This window comes from Haemaphysalis longicornis, unplaced genomic scaffold (assembly GCF_048455015.1).
Source record: "Haemaphysalis longicornis isolate Haplotype H1 unplaced genomic scaffold, Haemaphysalis longicornis Haplotype H1 scaffold_2, whole genome shotgun sequence".
Taxonomy (NCBI): Eukaryota; Metazoa; Arthropoda; class Arachnida; order Ixodida; family Ixodidae; genus Haemaphysalis; species Haemaphysalis longicornis.
In genome coordinates this window covers 114,526,363-114,540,126 of record NW_027526295.1, presented here as the reverse complement: position 1 = coordinate 114,540,126, position 13,764 = coordinate 114,526,363, and positions in this window count along the sequence as shown.

Below are 13,764 nucleotides of genomic sequence, written 5' to 3'. Positions count from 1 at the left end.
TCCATGCGGCCAGTCATGGAACTATTGTTTTTTGAAAAACCCTCAGGAGGTATCAGAAATGATACAGTGGGCGCTTCTGATGCAGTCGTGCCAACTGTATCAGAAGTGATACAGTCGGCACAGGTGGGAGTAACCAACTACAAAAGATTGCGTATCTTATTCAATACTTTGGGCATCACATGGTTAAAGGAGACTCGTGGCAATGGCAATGGAGTGGAAAGAGCTTTGTTGGGTGCCGGTGAGATGGCGGCAGACGTGACCACAGAGTTCAACAGGAGTAGCAAAAGCTTGATATGGACCACTTGGTACATTACGCTTGATAATTACTACGGCGCAATAAAACAGCGACGAAAAAGGAACACGGACAAACTGGGTTGTTCGTACGCATTTCTTCTTCGTCCCAGTTTTATTGCGCCGCAGTAATTCCCAAACAGAAATAACAGCAGCAAATCAACAGAAGCTCCGATGAGGCCTTGTTATTTTTTAATGTTTTAAGCATCCCCCCTAATTTTTTCCCGTGTGCAATCTTTCTGTGTGACCATTTTTTATTCGTGATTGACAGCGGTCCTCGCTCTTAAGCGTGGTCACTTTGCATGAAATCATCGTACGACCTTTGCAAGGACGTAAGCAGCATCCTGAGGAACGGAGAAAGAGTAGATAGGCTGGGAAGTAGGATACTACGTACGGAATTTTCTGGGAAATTTTTTGCGGTCTTGGCTTGGATTGCGATATCGAGAGAAGAAAAGCCCTTCTGGCTTGGAGCCACGTTTCGCATGTCGTGGCAAAACCATTTTATTCTCGGTAAACAAGCATCGCAAGAATATGCAAAGAACGCGCTCCGCTCAATATTTGGAGCGAACGCCAAGCAGCAGGTACCCATTCGCGCAGTACACCCAAGACCTAAACTTTAGGCCATGTTCAATAATTGAGGAGGGACTGCAAGAGGGACTTGTCCCAAAGTTTCTTTGCGTTGCTTGTGATATAAGGGCTTTTTAGTGGTCCTTCCAATATATGCTTTCGGAAAATGGAACACCAAGTCTCTTTGTAGGTTTTAAAGCGAAGCTTTAGTTCTCACGGATGGCGTTTAACGCAAATACGACCTGCACCACAGTGAACGTTTTCTGATAATAATGGTTATTACGGGTGAAGTGTTGCAGCGCTTCTCTTCGTAGCTCGGCGACAGCTCCCTTGCGCCCCCTCAACTAAATGTTGATATGCAGCAGGGGAAGGAGGCTACTCAGGCGTGGGACAGCGCGACGTAAATATATATGCCTAACGAAACGTTGTGAGGTGAACATCGACAGCCGTTACCCAGGGGCAGACGTAGTATGAGAATGGCGTTGTTCTGCGTGCCAAAAGGCTGGTAGCGAAAACTAACATACCCTTTTTAGGTTTAGGACGTAAGACCTAACATCACATCTTGGTGCTAAACACCTCAAATTGGTACCCACTCAAAAAATTTGTTCACTGAAAGCCAAGGAGCAGGCACCGATTTGCGTCGTACACCCAAACCCCAAACGTTACATCTACTGAGTGCACACCGGAGAATTGATGTGTGTGTACACTAGAAGAGTGTTAACGCAACTCCGGAGTAGCACATACACAGTAGCACATAGAGTAGGAATCTGTAGGCAGGGCCGACCGTCGCGTAAAAAGGGGGGCCGGCCGCTCCCATAAATGTTGCCCGCACTTGTGGCCTACGCAGGGCGCAGACGCAGGACGCAGACGCGGTGCTGGTGCTCGAGCCTGGAAGCGAACCTCCTTCTCTTATTCTTCGAATCACGCAACAGCCTACCGATGACGACAGTGGTGTTGAAAATGCTGCAACAAATGCCCTCCCCCTCTAGCGAACAGGAATAAGTGAGCGAAGAAAAGCTTTGAGAATGCACACGAGCTATATATAAAAACTGCATAACCACGTTAACAACTCGCTTTAGATGAGATAATAAAGTGGTATAACACTCTAAAGATGCGTACGAACAGTGGTGTCATCAATCAAGATCAGTATGTCCAATTTTCATGGCCAGTCGAGATCATTTCGGCACCGGCAGCTACAGTGCGAGTGCGCGTGATTGGTGATGCTATTACCCGAACTCCAAACGCCGCAGTGCGTGCATCTGTGAACAGAGACTCTCCGATGAGTCGGAGGGAGCGTGATGATGCGGATACGTGCTCGAGACTCGGCAGAGGGACGGAGAAGACTCGGTCGGGGATGGTTCCGAAGAGGAACGTGGAGTCCTTGAGAAGAATACCGGGACGTAGGGATTCAGTGATCGCGCGGGGGACGACCACGGCATCGATGCCACGCACGGCGCTTGGTACGTCGTGCCCTGCGTCACGCATCCAAAGTGAATGCCTTCTTCGCGAAACGGAGGTCAAGGACTGGGGTAAACCTTACGTGAGGATCATTTTGGTGAGACGCCAGGCATTCAAGACCAGGGTCGCCGATGCGAAAACCAATGGTGCGAGTTCTACGCTGGCCTGTAGCAGTTCAAAAGGAACTGCGATCTGGATAGCCAGAGGCCCACGGCAGTGCATCAGATAAGGGAACCGCAGCTCAGCAAGGCAACTTTGTTGGTTCGCCCGTGTACTCTCGCGTTAACGACGGCCTCGAAAGGTGAAGCAAAGAGACGTGCTGACGCTGAAGAAAAAAAGGGAAGAAAGCGTTTATTCAAGATGACGTCACTTTTACAACTGTAGTATCGGGGTTCTCGCATTACGGCGCTTTCGTGGTTTTACCACCAGGGGGCTAAGCCGAAGAATGCACAGGGATACGACCACCGTGGGGTGAGGTGGAAACGACGTTGGCGGAAGCTTTGGGATTTGGAGTGAGGGGGAACCTCAACTTCAAGGCCATAAAGGTGACGCAAAGCCGACTAGAATGGTGGTGGTGGAAAAGTATACAAAGGAATCGGTACGCAGGATGAGTAATCTAACATATAAGAATTTAGAACAGCAGGGGGGAGAAAAAAGGGTGTGGGAGCGATGAGAGTTTTAAACAAGGTTGAAGAGAGATAAAGTGGAAGAAGCAAATCTATAATGTTAGCAAGGATAAGGTAAAGTAAGTGGGAAAAAACAGGCAAGTCGGTTCCTGACGACCGACGCCCCGATTCAAAGGGAGAGCCACTAATCCTCATGATCATCAGTGACATCATCTTGAATAAGCGGTATCTTTCCTTCTACTCTTCAACGTAAGCACACGTCTCTTTGCTTTGCAAATTCAGAGCATTCGCAGACGCGACACAACAGTGGAGTAGCCGACGCTAGCACCGTCCGAAAAGTAAGCGCTCCTCATCCCTTGAATAATATGTAAGCCGCCAGACAGGCAGCACGTTTTTTTGTTTTGTTTTCACAAAATCAGTGCCGAAATGTTTAGCCGATGTCGATAGACAATTAGGCCCACGTGCAACATCGTACAGGGGAGAAAATGGCGGCCCGCATCACAGTAACGAAATCGGCTTTCATCGAGCCACCAACAATGAGTCCACCCAGCGAAATGATTTGATTAATTGATTGTAAGGTTGAACGCGCCGACGCAACGCAGGCGATGAAGCGCGCCTAAATGGAGGGCTCCAGATTAATTTTGATCACCTGGGGATCTTTACGGCCTCCGAAATGACGTACACACGGGCGTTTTTGCTTTTCTCCTCCATCAGAAGAGCAGCTGCAGCGGCCGGGAATCGAACCCACGACCTCGTGCTCAGCAGCGGAACGCCTTAGCCGCTGAGCCACCTCGGCGGGTATCCAGCCAAATGTCAAAGCAAAGCCAGAGTACAAAACACGGACATGTTCCACCAAGTATTTCCTTTGAGCAAGCAAATGTCGTACTACGCCTTTCAGTAGTTTGTGAGCGCTCCTTCCACGCCTGAGAGCCAACATGGCTGACATCGCAGCGAAACCAACTCCATGTTTGTCGGACCCGGGGAGTCTGGCCATTCCATGGAAGGAGTGGTACCTCTCCTTGAAAACATATCTCTTCGGGATGCAACATTTTCATACCGCAATAGAAAGCGGCACTTCTGAAGAATTTGTTAGGAACAGAAGCAAATACAATCGCTCCTATGATCGAGTCAACCAGACCGGCGGGTAGAAATGTTATCAACGAATATGAATATCTTGTCAAAGGCCTCGCCGCTCACTTCGACGTAGCGGCATCAAAGCTGATCAATCGCGTACAATTTCGAAGCTCACGTCAAAAAGAGACCCAATCGGCGTTCGCGTTTGCCGGCCGTGATCAACATTTGGATCGACAAGGCAACTTCGGCGCCCAAGAAGCCTCCTCACTCTTGGTTCGATTCATCGTGGGACTTACGTCAGAACGCACCAGCGAACGCCGGCCTGTAGAAGCCATGGCATTTCCGTTTGAAAAAGCCATCAAAGTTATACAAAACAAAACAGAAGTCCAACATTTACTTCAACAATGTCGTGCAACTAAGGATGAAATCATTGAATCGCCGACGAGACGCAACAATGGATTCCAGCCCGATTCCCCGTCGCGAAGTTCGCTCCAGTACCCTCCGGAGCAGGACTCCATCACCATCTGGTCCGCGACTTAGTCTCTCAAACCAGTGGTCGGCGCTCCCTGCCTCCAAAGTGCGGCCGTTTTTCAGGACTTGACATCCTCTCCAACAGTGCCCAGACCTAGCGTAACCATGTTTTCTATGCTGCTAACTAGGCCTCTTTGGAAATGTGTACCACACGTTACATCCTGCAGTCACGCATCCGCATTTACACCGCGTGAAACGGCAAACACGTCCACCGGTATGAAACATCGCAATCCCACCCGAATACGCAGACGACATAGTCGTCGTCAACCAGCTCGGCCAACACGCAACTCCATCACGCCCAGGATTCTACGCTGACGTCAAAGTTCATGAAACTTTACTTTCCTTTCTGGTAGACACAGGATCAGCTGTCTCAATATTGTCCGAACAAATATTTAACCGTCACTTTGGTGCGCAAATGCCCCATGCAGCTCCAGCACGGTTTCTCAAATATCACTCGGGTGTTATATCTGTATAAGGATGTCTCACACGCCGTGTTGAGATTAAAAATATTCAGGAATCAATTTTATTTTAGGTTGTGCCAAAAGTCGGACCTCCCTTCGGCATAGATGCTACTTATGCCCTCCATTAGACACTCGCGGGAGACCAGCTTCGATACTGGAAAACCACTACAGCTCCTCTGAGTCACAACACCCATCATCAGGAGGCAAAGCACAGACACCTTCATGTAACTTTCCGGACTGCTTCACGCAATTCTAACCACTTTCACTCCAGGACTGGGACACGTAAAGAACTATATAAATTAAGTCAACGTACGCTTGTCTCTAGTCACCAAGCAGCTGACGTTGCGCAGATTACCACTAGCATTACGCAAACCAGTATCCAATAAAATTGAGACACTACGCAAAACTGACGTCTTTGAGCGTATATGTGCTTCAGATTGGTTGTCTCCCATAGGGGTCGTTCGGAAGCCGAATAGTCAATCAGGATGTGCATTGATTTGCGAGAACAAAATCAAGCTGTTGTCATTGACAGTTGTCCTCTTCTTCATATAGAGAAAATACTCCAGTCGCTCCAGGGCGCCACGCACTTCTCCAAACTGGACTTCGCATCTGCATATCATCCATTTCCTTTACATGTCAACAGCCGTAACCTGACAGCATTTATACCTCACCAAGGTTTATTTCGTTTTAAACGAGTTTGTTTCGCTCTCGCATCGGCCCGAGCAGCTTTTGAACAAATATTTCACGACATCCTGCGAGGTTGCAATGGAGTGCAATACTATATTGATGATTTCATAACATATTGCCCCTCTCAGTTGAAGCAGGATCAATATCTGCGACTATTCTTGCAATGCATCTCATAAGAAGGCATGAAACTCAATGACAAGTGCATTTCGTAGTATCTGCAAATGTCATTCAGCCGTTCAGCAAGAATCTCAAGCAGATCGACTCATCTGCCCAATCATCAAGCGTCTCGCAGGTCCGCTGGTTCTTGGGACTCGCTGAATGTTACTCCAACTTCATACACATTTAGCAGACATCGTCGAACCGTTCCGTACGCTGCTCGGAAAAATCGTCCATTTGTATGGGGCAAGGAAATAGATGATAACTTTCAAAGGTAAGCACACTCACATATAGCACCAATTTTGTCCCTCTCCTATCCAAACAACCCCGTAATAGTCGCCACAGATGCATCAGATTAAGGCATCGGTGCAGTTCTACAACAACAAGATGTAAATGCTATCCGCACAATACAATATGCCTCTCGAGCACTTATCCATGGCGGAGTGTAAATGATCCACAAGGGAAAGAGGAGCGCTTGCATGTCTTTGGGCCTGTGAGAAATTACACTGATTTCTTTGGGGTTGTCATTTTACATTGACTAATGCTCCCAGGTTCTGGCAACACTCTTGTCATCCAAAGGATCGGGACGCCGCCCTATACGTATCGGGCGTTGGTCAGCTGGGCTCTTGAATTATACTTTTGATGTCCACTATCGAAAAGGAAGCAAAAATAAGGTTGCTTACGCGCTATCGCGAAGTCCAGAAGTAACTGAGCCAGAAAAAACACCTTTCGCAGAATAGGTCAGAGCAACAGTCCATTCCCTCTTCTCTAAAGAAGAATTTCAATGTGTACTGTAAAGGATCTGGTTATATCAGGGGTTGTGTCGTATTTGGGTGATCAATGGCCCCCAAAAAGGCAACTCTCACTTAATCTTACCCATACTTTGAAGCCATGCATGGGTTCTCCCTAGTGGAGAATTTCATTAGTAGGGTGAATACGTTGTACCCCCCTCTGTTCTACAGAAAGGCATCTTGCAACTCGCACACCAAGGACACCCGGGTATTATCCTGATGCAGGCATCTCTTAAGACAGAATACCGGTGGCCAGCATTCACCGCGATGTCGAACAGGTAGTCGCGGACTGCCCTACTAGTCACTCAGTTGACGAGTACGAGAAAACACAGCACGGTCCGTTGCAATCAGTCGCATATCCTGAAAAGGCGTGTTGAAAATTTGCGATTGATCATAGGTTTATTTGTGACAGCGATAGAAAACTGTCGCTACATTTTAGTTCTCATGGACTACTTCAACAAGTCGCCAGAAATCGGTTTCACAACCTCAATTTCCTCAACCAGCATTATTGACATTATTGACGGAACATTTGCTCCAAAAGGTCTCTCTGACAAATCTCTTCATAAATTTCCATATCAACTTTCGTGTTAAAACTGTTGTGGTTCGCTTGTACTATAAACTGAACAAAAATAAAGTGTGGTGAATAAGATAATTACTGAAGACGACCAGTTATCATTACTCTGCACATACACAAAATATTCCACATATATAGCCCACAAATTAAATTATATTGCCTATCTTATCAGACATCGCGATACACCACATATTTTTTCTTTATAACGAGAAGTTTCAAAGGCTGCGAAAGTTATTTTTGGAGGTTACCAGAGTAACTTCCGTTCGTTTCGGGACTCAAAATATCTTCATTAGATTCCTTAGAGAGTATCTTCTTAGAGGATATATTTTATGATATCTTTATAGGCCATGTTTCTCAAGTTTGTGCACACGTTTCCTCTGAGACAGACTTTCTTCTGAAGCGTTTTCTCCACGATGCGCCGAGAATCTATTCCGAGGTTTTCGACGTTCTCCTGCCTCAGGAGTGCGTCTGAATCTTGTTTAGTGTAAATTTGAAATCAGATCAAATCAAATCAAGTTTGTTGTTTAACAGCAATAAAAGAACTATCTGTAAAGCTTTACCAAGAAGGGTTCCAAAGATATTAAACTGCGAAGGAACCTTTTAAACAATAAAGCAAAAACAGGCTCAATACGCACGGCAGCAACGCAAGCTTAACCAAAGATACGGCCCATATAAAACTGATCAAAATTCTACCAATTGACATAGTTACCTCAGCAACAAAATTTCCGGGAAAAAGATCTTAAGCACACCGATGTTTATGGCACGTGGGCAACAAAAAATGAAAAGGGGAAATGAAAGTAAAAAGCAGGTAAATCAGTTAAATGTCCCATATACAATGTAAAGACAGAAATGATACATTGAATAAAAAGAAATCCACAAAAGCAAAAACTGCCAATCGCATAAAAACGAAAGACTTTGGAATAGTGGCAAAACATTGGGCATAATGTGATGGTCTCTATACTTGGGACAGCAGATTTCTTTCCTGCAGGTTGACGTCACAATGAGGCAGAGAGGAGACGAAGGACGAGTAAACTATTTTACGTGAGCCTTAGGTGCTGATGTCTGGAAATTCGCCTGGTGTTAAGCTTCCTCTAATCGGGGATACCTTGGCCTGCGCTGGCCACCCGGGCCCTCTACACCAGGTTACGCTAGAAGGAGACGTCGGAGCTGGTCAACAGTGCCAGCCACTGCTGGTAGGAAGATAAACACTTAATCATTTGTTGCCGGCCGAATTGCCATCGGGCTTTCGCGTAGACCGAGTCCTGTTTTCGTGGTAGCGGACGCCCTTTTCCCAATCATGTTTCATTCTAGCTCTAGTTATCTCAGTTCGAATGCCTCTTCAGCTTAGAGAATTTAGCAGCGCCAAAAAAGCTAGACAACTCTAATATCTCTTCAGAGTACAGCCACCACTTAGTAGCTGTGTTCGAAAGCTTGTAGCGGTTGCCACCGAGCCCTTGAATAGAAAATAACGGCGGTTTATCTGCCCTTACGCGTGCTTTCTTTCCAAACTGAAATGGGCCACTGCAACTTGCCTGTGCCACCGGTGGTATTAGTTCCATCTCCACCAGGATTTTTAAAATTCTAGAGAGAGGAGGTTTTGTCAATAGTTCGCGGTAGTGGTGCCTGAGGGTGAGGTGTTGATACATCGCTAAGATTTATTACACTACTATATAGTATGCCAAATCCTTACTAAGTTCTCCCAAAACAACCCGTATTGCACCCTACTGGAATTTGAAACCAGTAGTCTGTCACGCTGACACCGCTTCTGCTTGTTGCCAACGAGTGCCGAGCATATCACAGATCGTTTTTACCAACACCCGTTTTTGTAGTAAAACGATCAAAGTATTGCTATGCGTGATCCCAGGCACACACAAAAACAAAAAAACTGTGGTTGATTCCTCTGTCATAGAAATCAGTAAAACGAGTAAGTGAAATGGGCAGCGAGATCTGCAGCTGAGCATGATTTGCAGGTCGGCGGCTGCCTTGTGGGCGTGCTTAGCGAGCGACGTCCTGCTGGCGGGTCGCTTCGGCAAAGCTGCTCTGCCATCCGTTCCATGACGAATATGACGTCAGTGAAATCTTGGTGTTTCCGGCATAAAACAGCTTCGTATTAAAATGTAAAACCCGAAACCAAACAACCCCAACTATAACGTACTCTTTAGTACTAAAGGTTGCTTTCCCGCAAAAAGACCCTGTGTGCAGGGGTGCACCCTTTACAGCCGCCTGATTCCTTTTACTGGCGTCACTTCCGTGGCGGATATGACGTAAGTAAAATCTTTGTGTATCCGGGAATAAAACACTTTCGTGTTAAAAACTTGTGACGAAGTACTGCAAACATATGTTCGACGCGGCGTCGTTTACAAACAGTGGACCACGATAAATCGAGGCGAATTTCAGCTCCCCCGCGGTTCCAAAATCCCCCAATTTAAGCCAGATCGATTATATTGGCACTATGCAACAACTTCCCTTGAAAGTATATTACGGTAAGGAACGTAGAACGCACGACAACGAAATATTCGCCGAAACGCCGCTGGCGTCCATAAGCACCGGAGAAAACGCCCAAGCCAGAAAATCAGCCAGCTGCGCACGCAAGATGGCGGCGCCCTCCTTGGAACGGTCTACACTGGATTTCTTTTTATGCATCAATTATTATTGCCACACAGAACAGGTGACACATTGGAACGTAAGGGAATACAAGAGGCCGTATACCTTGGTTTTATACAAGTACGACGGATGATAGTTCACATTCTTAGGTGATATCTCATGCGATAATGTCATAACTGATGGGACTGTGTACCAAAGCATAACAAACAGAGGGAAGTGAATTGGATGAAAAACAACTCTGCTTTAATCAATGCCAAAATACCGAATGCACACTTTGCAACTCGAAAGCCTTATATGTCTCATTAGAAGCTGGACTGCGAGTGACACCGGCATCGACACCAATGACGCAAATGCCCCAAAAAACGATGAAAATCCGGTGGCGAACCAAACCATGCGAGCCGTTTAAAAGAGTTGATGTGTGATAGCAAAGTTAATGTGGGTTAGTGATTGATAGTACTGATGGGTAAGGTGAGATTAGGGTTGATTAGGATGAAATAAATTGGGGTAAGGTTAAGACGTACATTACCATGGAGTAATCATTCATTATTGACTGATAGTAAAGATTAATAAGGTTGAAATACGGTGGATTAGGATGAATAAGATATATCAAGGTGGATTGGGCACATAGAGGTAGATTAACGCACATATTAAAGGGACACTGAAGTGATTTGTAAACATTGCGGGATTACTAGCGCAAATTGTAGTTCGGAGTCCGTAGGCATTGTTTCGACCACTCTGGCCGCGTTTACGCGAATTTATTTAGTAGAAAAATCAATTCGAAAATGCTGTCCTCCTCTCTTTACGCTCGCCCATTTTCTGTGGCGTTTTCGTGTGACGTCAGCAGGAGATGAGCTGGAAAATGGCTGCGCTACTGCACGGTTCGCCGACCAGCCGACCTACCGATCGAGTCAGTCGGCCCAGCGTTTCGTCCGCCGGCCGCCGACGGGTCGTCGCTATTCGCTCGCTCAATTGAAACTAAGCCACAACACCTTTGTGAATGAAAAAATGTGCCTTTCCTTACTTTGTTAGTTTGTACACTGTGTCAAACTCAGAGTCCGGGTCGCTCCACACAAGCGCTGCAGAAGTGCACATGCGACGCTTCGCTGACTTTACGCTAGTAGGAAAATCTAAGGCCAATTGAAGGCGGGAGAAGAGTCAGCGAAGTCAATATAGGTACTAAGAAAATAAAATCACCTGAAACATTTACCGTACAGCGCAAAACTAGGGAGCAGGAAGCACTTTTTTTGCGCTGGGTAAACAAGCACAGCGGTCAGCAGCACGACCGCACATCTGCGAACGCTTTTCCGTCAAACAAATGCAATTGCTAGACGTGAGATATTGTGGAAGTTTGGGGGACACTTACTGCAGGAGTGATATACAACAAATAGTCACATAAAATACTTAAAATGCTTAAAATAAATAAAAGTGTAAACTGGTCATACATTATAAACCTTGTATATCCGAACCGGCCAGTGCCGGCTCGTGGCCTAGCGGTCTGAGGCGCTGGAGTTTGTTTTGAAAGTCGCAAGTTCGAATCCCCAAGGGTACATGTATGTTTTTTTTTGTAAGTTGATTTTTTCGTCTGCAGCCGATGTTTTCTGAACTGAGTTCACCATCTTTGGGCCGTAACATTCACTGCTCCACGAGTGAGATCGCAGAACGCGCGCATACTAACAATGACGCGCTAGCGAGTTCTCGTTGGCGTGCTGTTGCCACAAGCACCGACTGCTTGCGGGCAGTGGGCCCAGGCCTGAATCAGCACACCCTTGGCCTGGTGCGAACTAGCTTTTTAGGAACAGACATGAGTGAGGCAAGCTTCGAATATGCGGGAAAAGCGCATGGCATTTGAGTGTCTGCGGTGACGCGGAGGGCGTTCATCTACTGCGTAGGCCTCGTCTAGTGATTTCTACGATTCCAAGCCGCCCTGGGAGGTTTATCTTAGACATTTGACAGCCGACAACATGGCAGAAGCGCGGTACGGCGATAATTGAGAAATCGTGAATGCCCATCCAACAAGATGTCAAGCATGTTGTTTTACAGAACCGAAACCGAAACTTTTGATTGCTAACCTTGGGCATTGTCCAATCATGGTGCCCCCCCCCCCCCTCCAGACGTCACAGCCTTTAGTTGGTGCGGCCGCCGCAAACCGCGCATAGTAGTTTTTCTTCTTTCGCGCTTTGTAAAATAATTACCGATTTGTCAACCGGATAAACGATGAATAGTGTGTTAATTTGAGCCAGTCTACACAGTGCAAGCAAAAACGGGAGCTTGACAAATTCACTTCAGTGTCCCTTTAAGCTGGATTGAGTTTGAACGCGTTATGTAAGATTAAGGTTGATTAAAGACGATAAAATTCGATTGTAAGATCCTTAACAAACAATTACAAGCAACAGGGCGAAGCATGCCCCTAACGCTAACATAAAACCTCGACTGTTTCTATTCGCCCCGAGCGCGAACACTGTCGGCCCCTGGCGGCGGCGGGACGAACCGCTCCTAGTGTGGATGGCGCTCTCGCGTCGTCTGCTTTTTCACGTTGCGTGCGGCGCAAGACGCGTGCTGCACACGACAAAACAATCAACATGTGTGCTCGTTTGGCAGTAAGCAATGACATAGTTACCTCTGCTTGCGCATTTCCTCTAGAAACGCAATAATCAGCGGCCGTTGCGGGTTAATGCGCTGGTTTAATTCCACGAAACATCTTCGCCCTGGTCACCGCTTGAGTGCGAAACGTGTTATAAACATTGCTTCCACACATTGCACTTTTCCTATTTTTGAGTGCAGTCGTCTACCGTTTCGGGAATGTCGAAGGGTGCTTTTTGAAGGTGGCGTGGTTTAAAGGATAAAAGTTTAGTACGCGAAACGGGTAAGAAGCGACAAGACCTGTGCATACGCGTGCAAATCCCACACCCTTGTAAAATTGCGCTGTGTCCTTACAGAAAGAAGAAACAAACGAAAACATTTACACTGCACACGATCCGTGCGCTATCGCCCATACATACCGGACACGTATTTTACACCCGCAAGCGCCTGTGTGATCGTGTCCTTCCCGTACCTTTTCTAAAATAAATGTCATTTTTGGACAGTCGTTGTTTATACTGAGGAGGAGGAATAAACATTTATTCAACTGTATCGAGTAGCTAATTTTACGTATTATTTAAAATACGTTTCTATGGATGCGCAAGAGTATTTAGGGGGGATTTTTCGGTAAAATTAAGCAGTTGTGAGTTTGCGTCTGTCATGTGGCATTTCGTGTGTCATTTTCATATATATCATTTTCAAATCCGACATGAATCACCTTGTCCAGAAACTCACTCAGCATAACCAAATGCCTAATATTGTCACGTCTTAACCTCTTAAGGTGGACCTAAGTTTAACGAAAGAGGAGAAAACGCGTAATATAATGCACGTTGTTGCCCACATGTGTGAAAGGTGTGTGCCATGACCCGCAGTTTTTTTTTCCACAATGCTTGCTTTCAATACAATTTTGAAAAAAGGCGAGCCACAATTCCTGAACAATCTCGGACCAAAGGGGGGTAATGAGTTTCGAAAATACGTACTGCTTTTTCACCGCTACTGAACACGACACCTAGTCTAGTTTCGATTGTAGCTAATACTGATAACCATAGTTTGGCTTTTCGCGTTACATGCGTTCTCTTCTCGCTGCTCTTGCAACGTTGGCAGGACCCCCCGCCCTTCCCGGACAAAAACTAAATATACAGAATTTCATTTTTTAACCAATCCTCAAGAATTAAATGACAAGAAAAAGGCGATATTCAGTTTACAAAACAAAGTAGTTACCGGGAACCCGTTGCGCTGATTCGCAACGAGAAATAAAAAAGGAAATGTTTTACTACATCTGCAACAGCGCAACTTCATTTATTGCCATCTTTAGGGTTCGTAAGTGACCTTATACGCAAGAATGCAAACACATCTCGCTGTTGCAG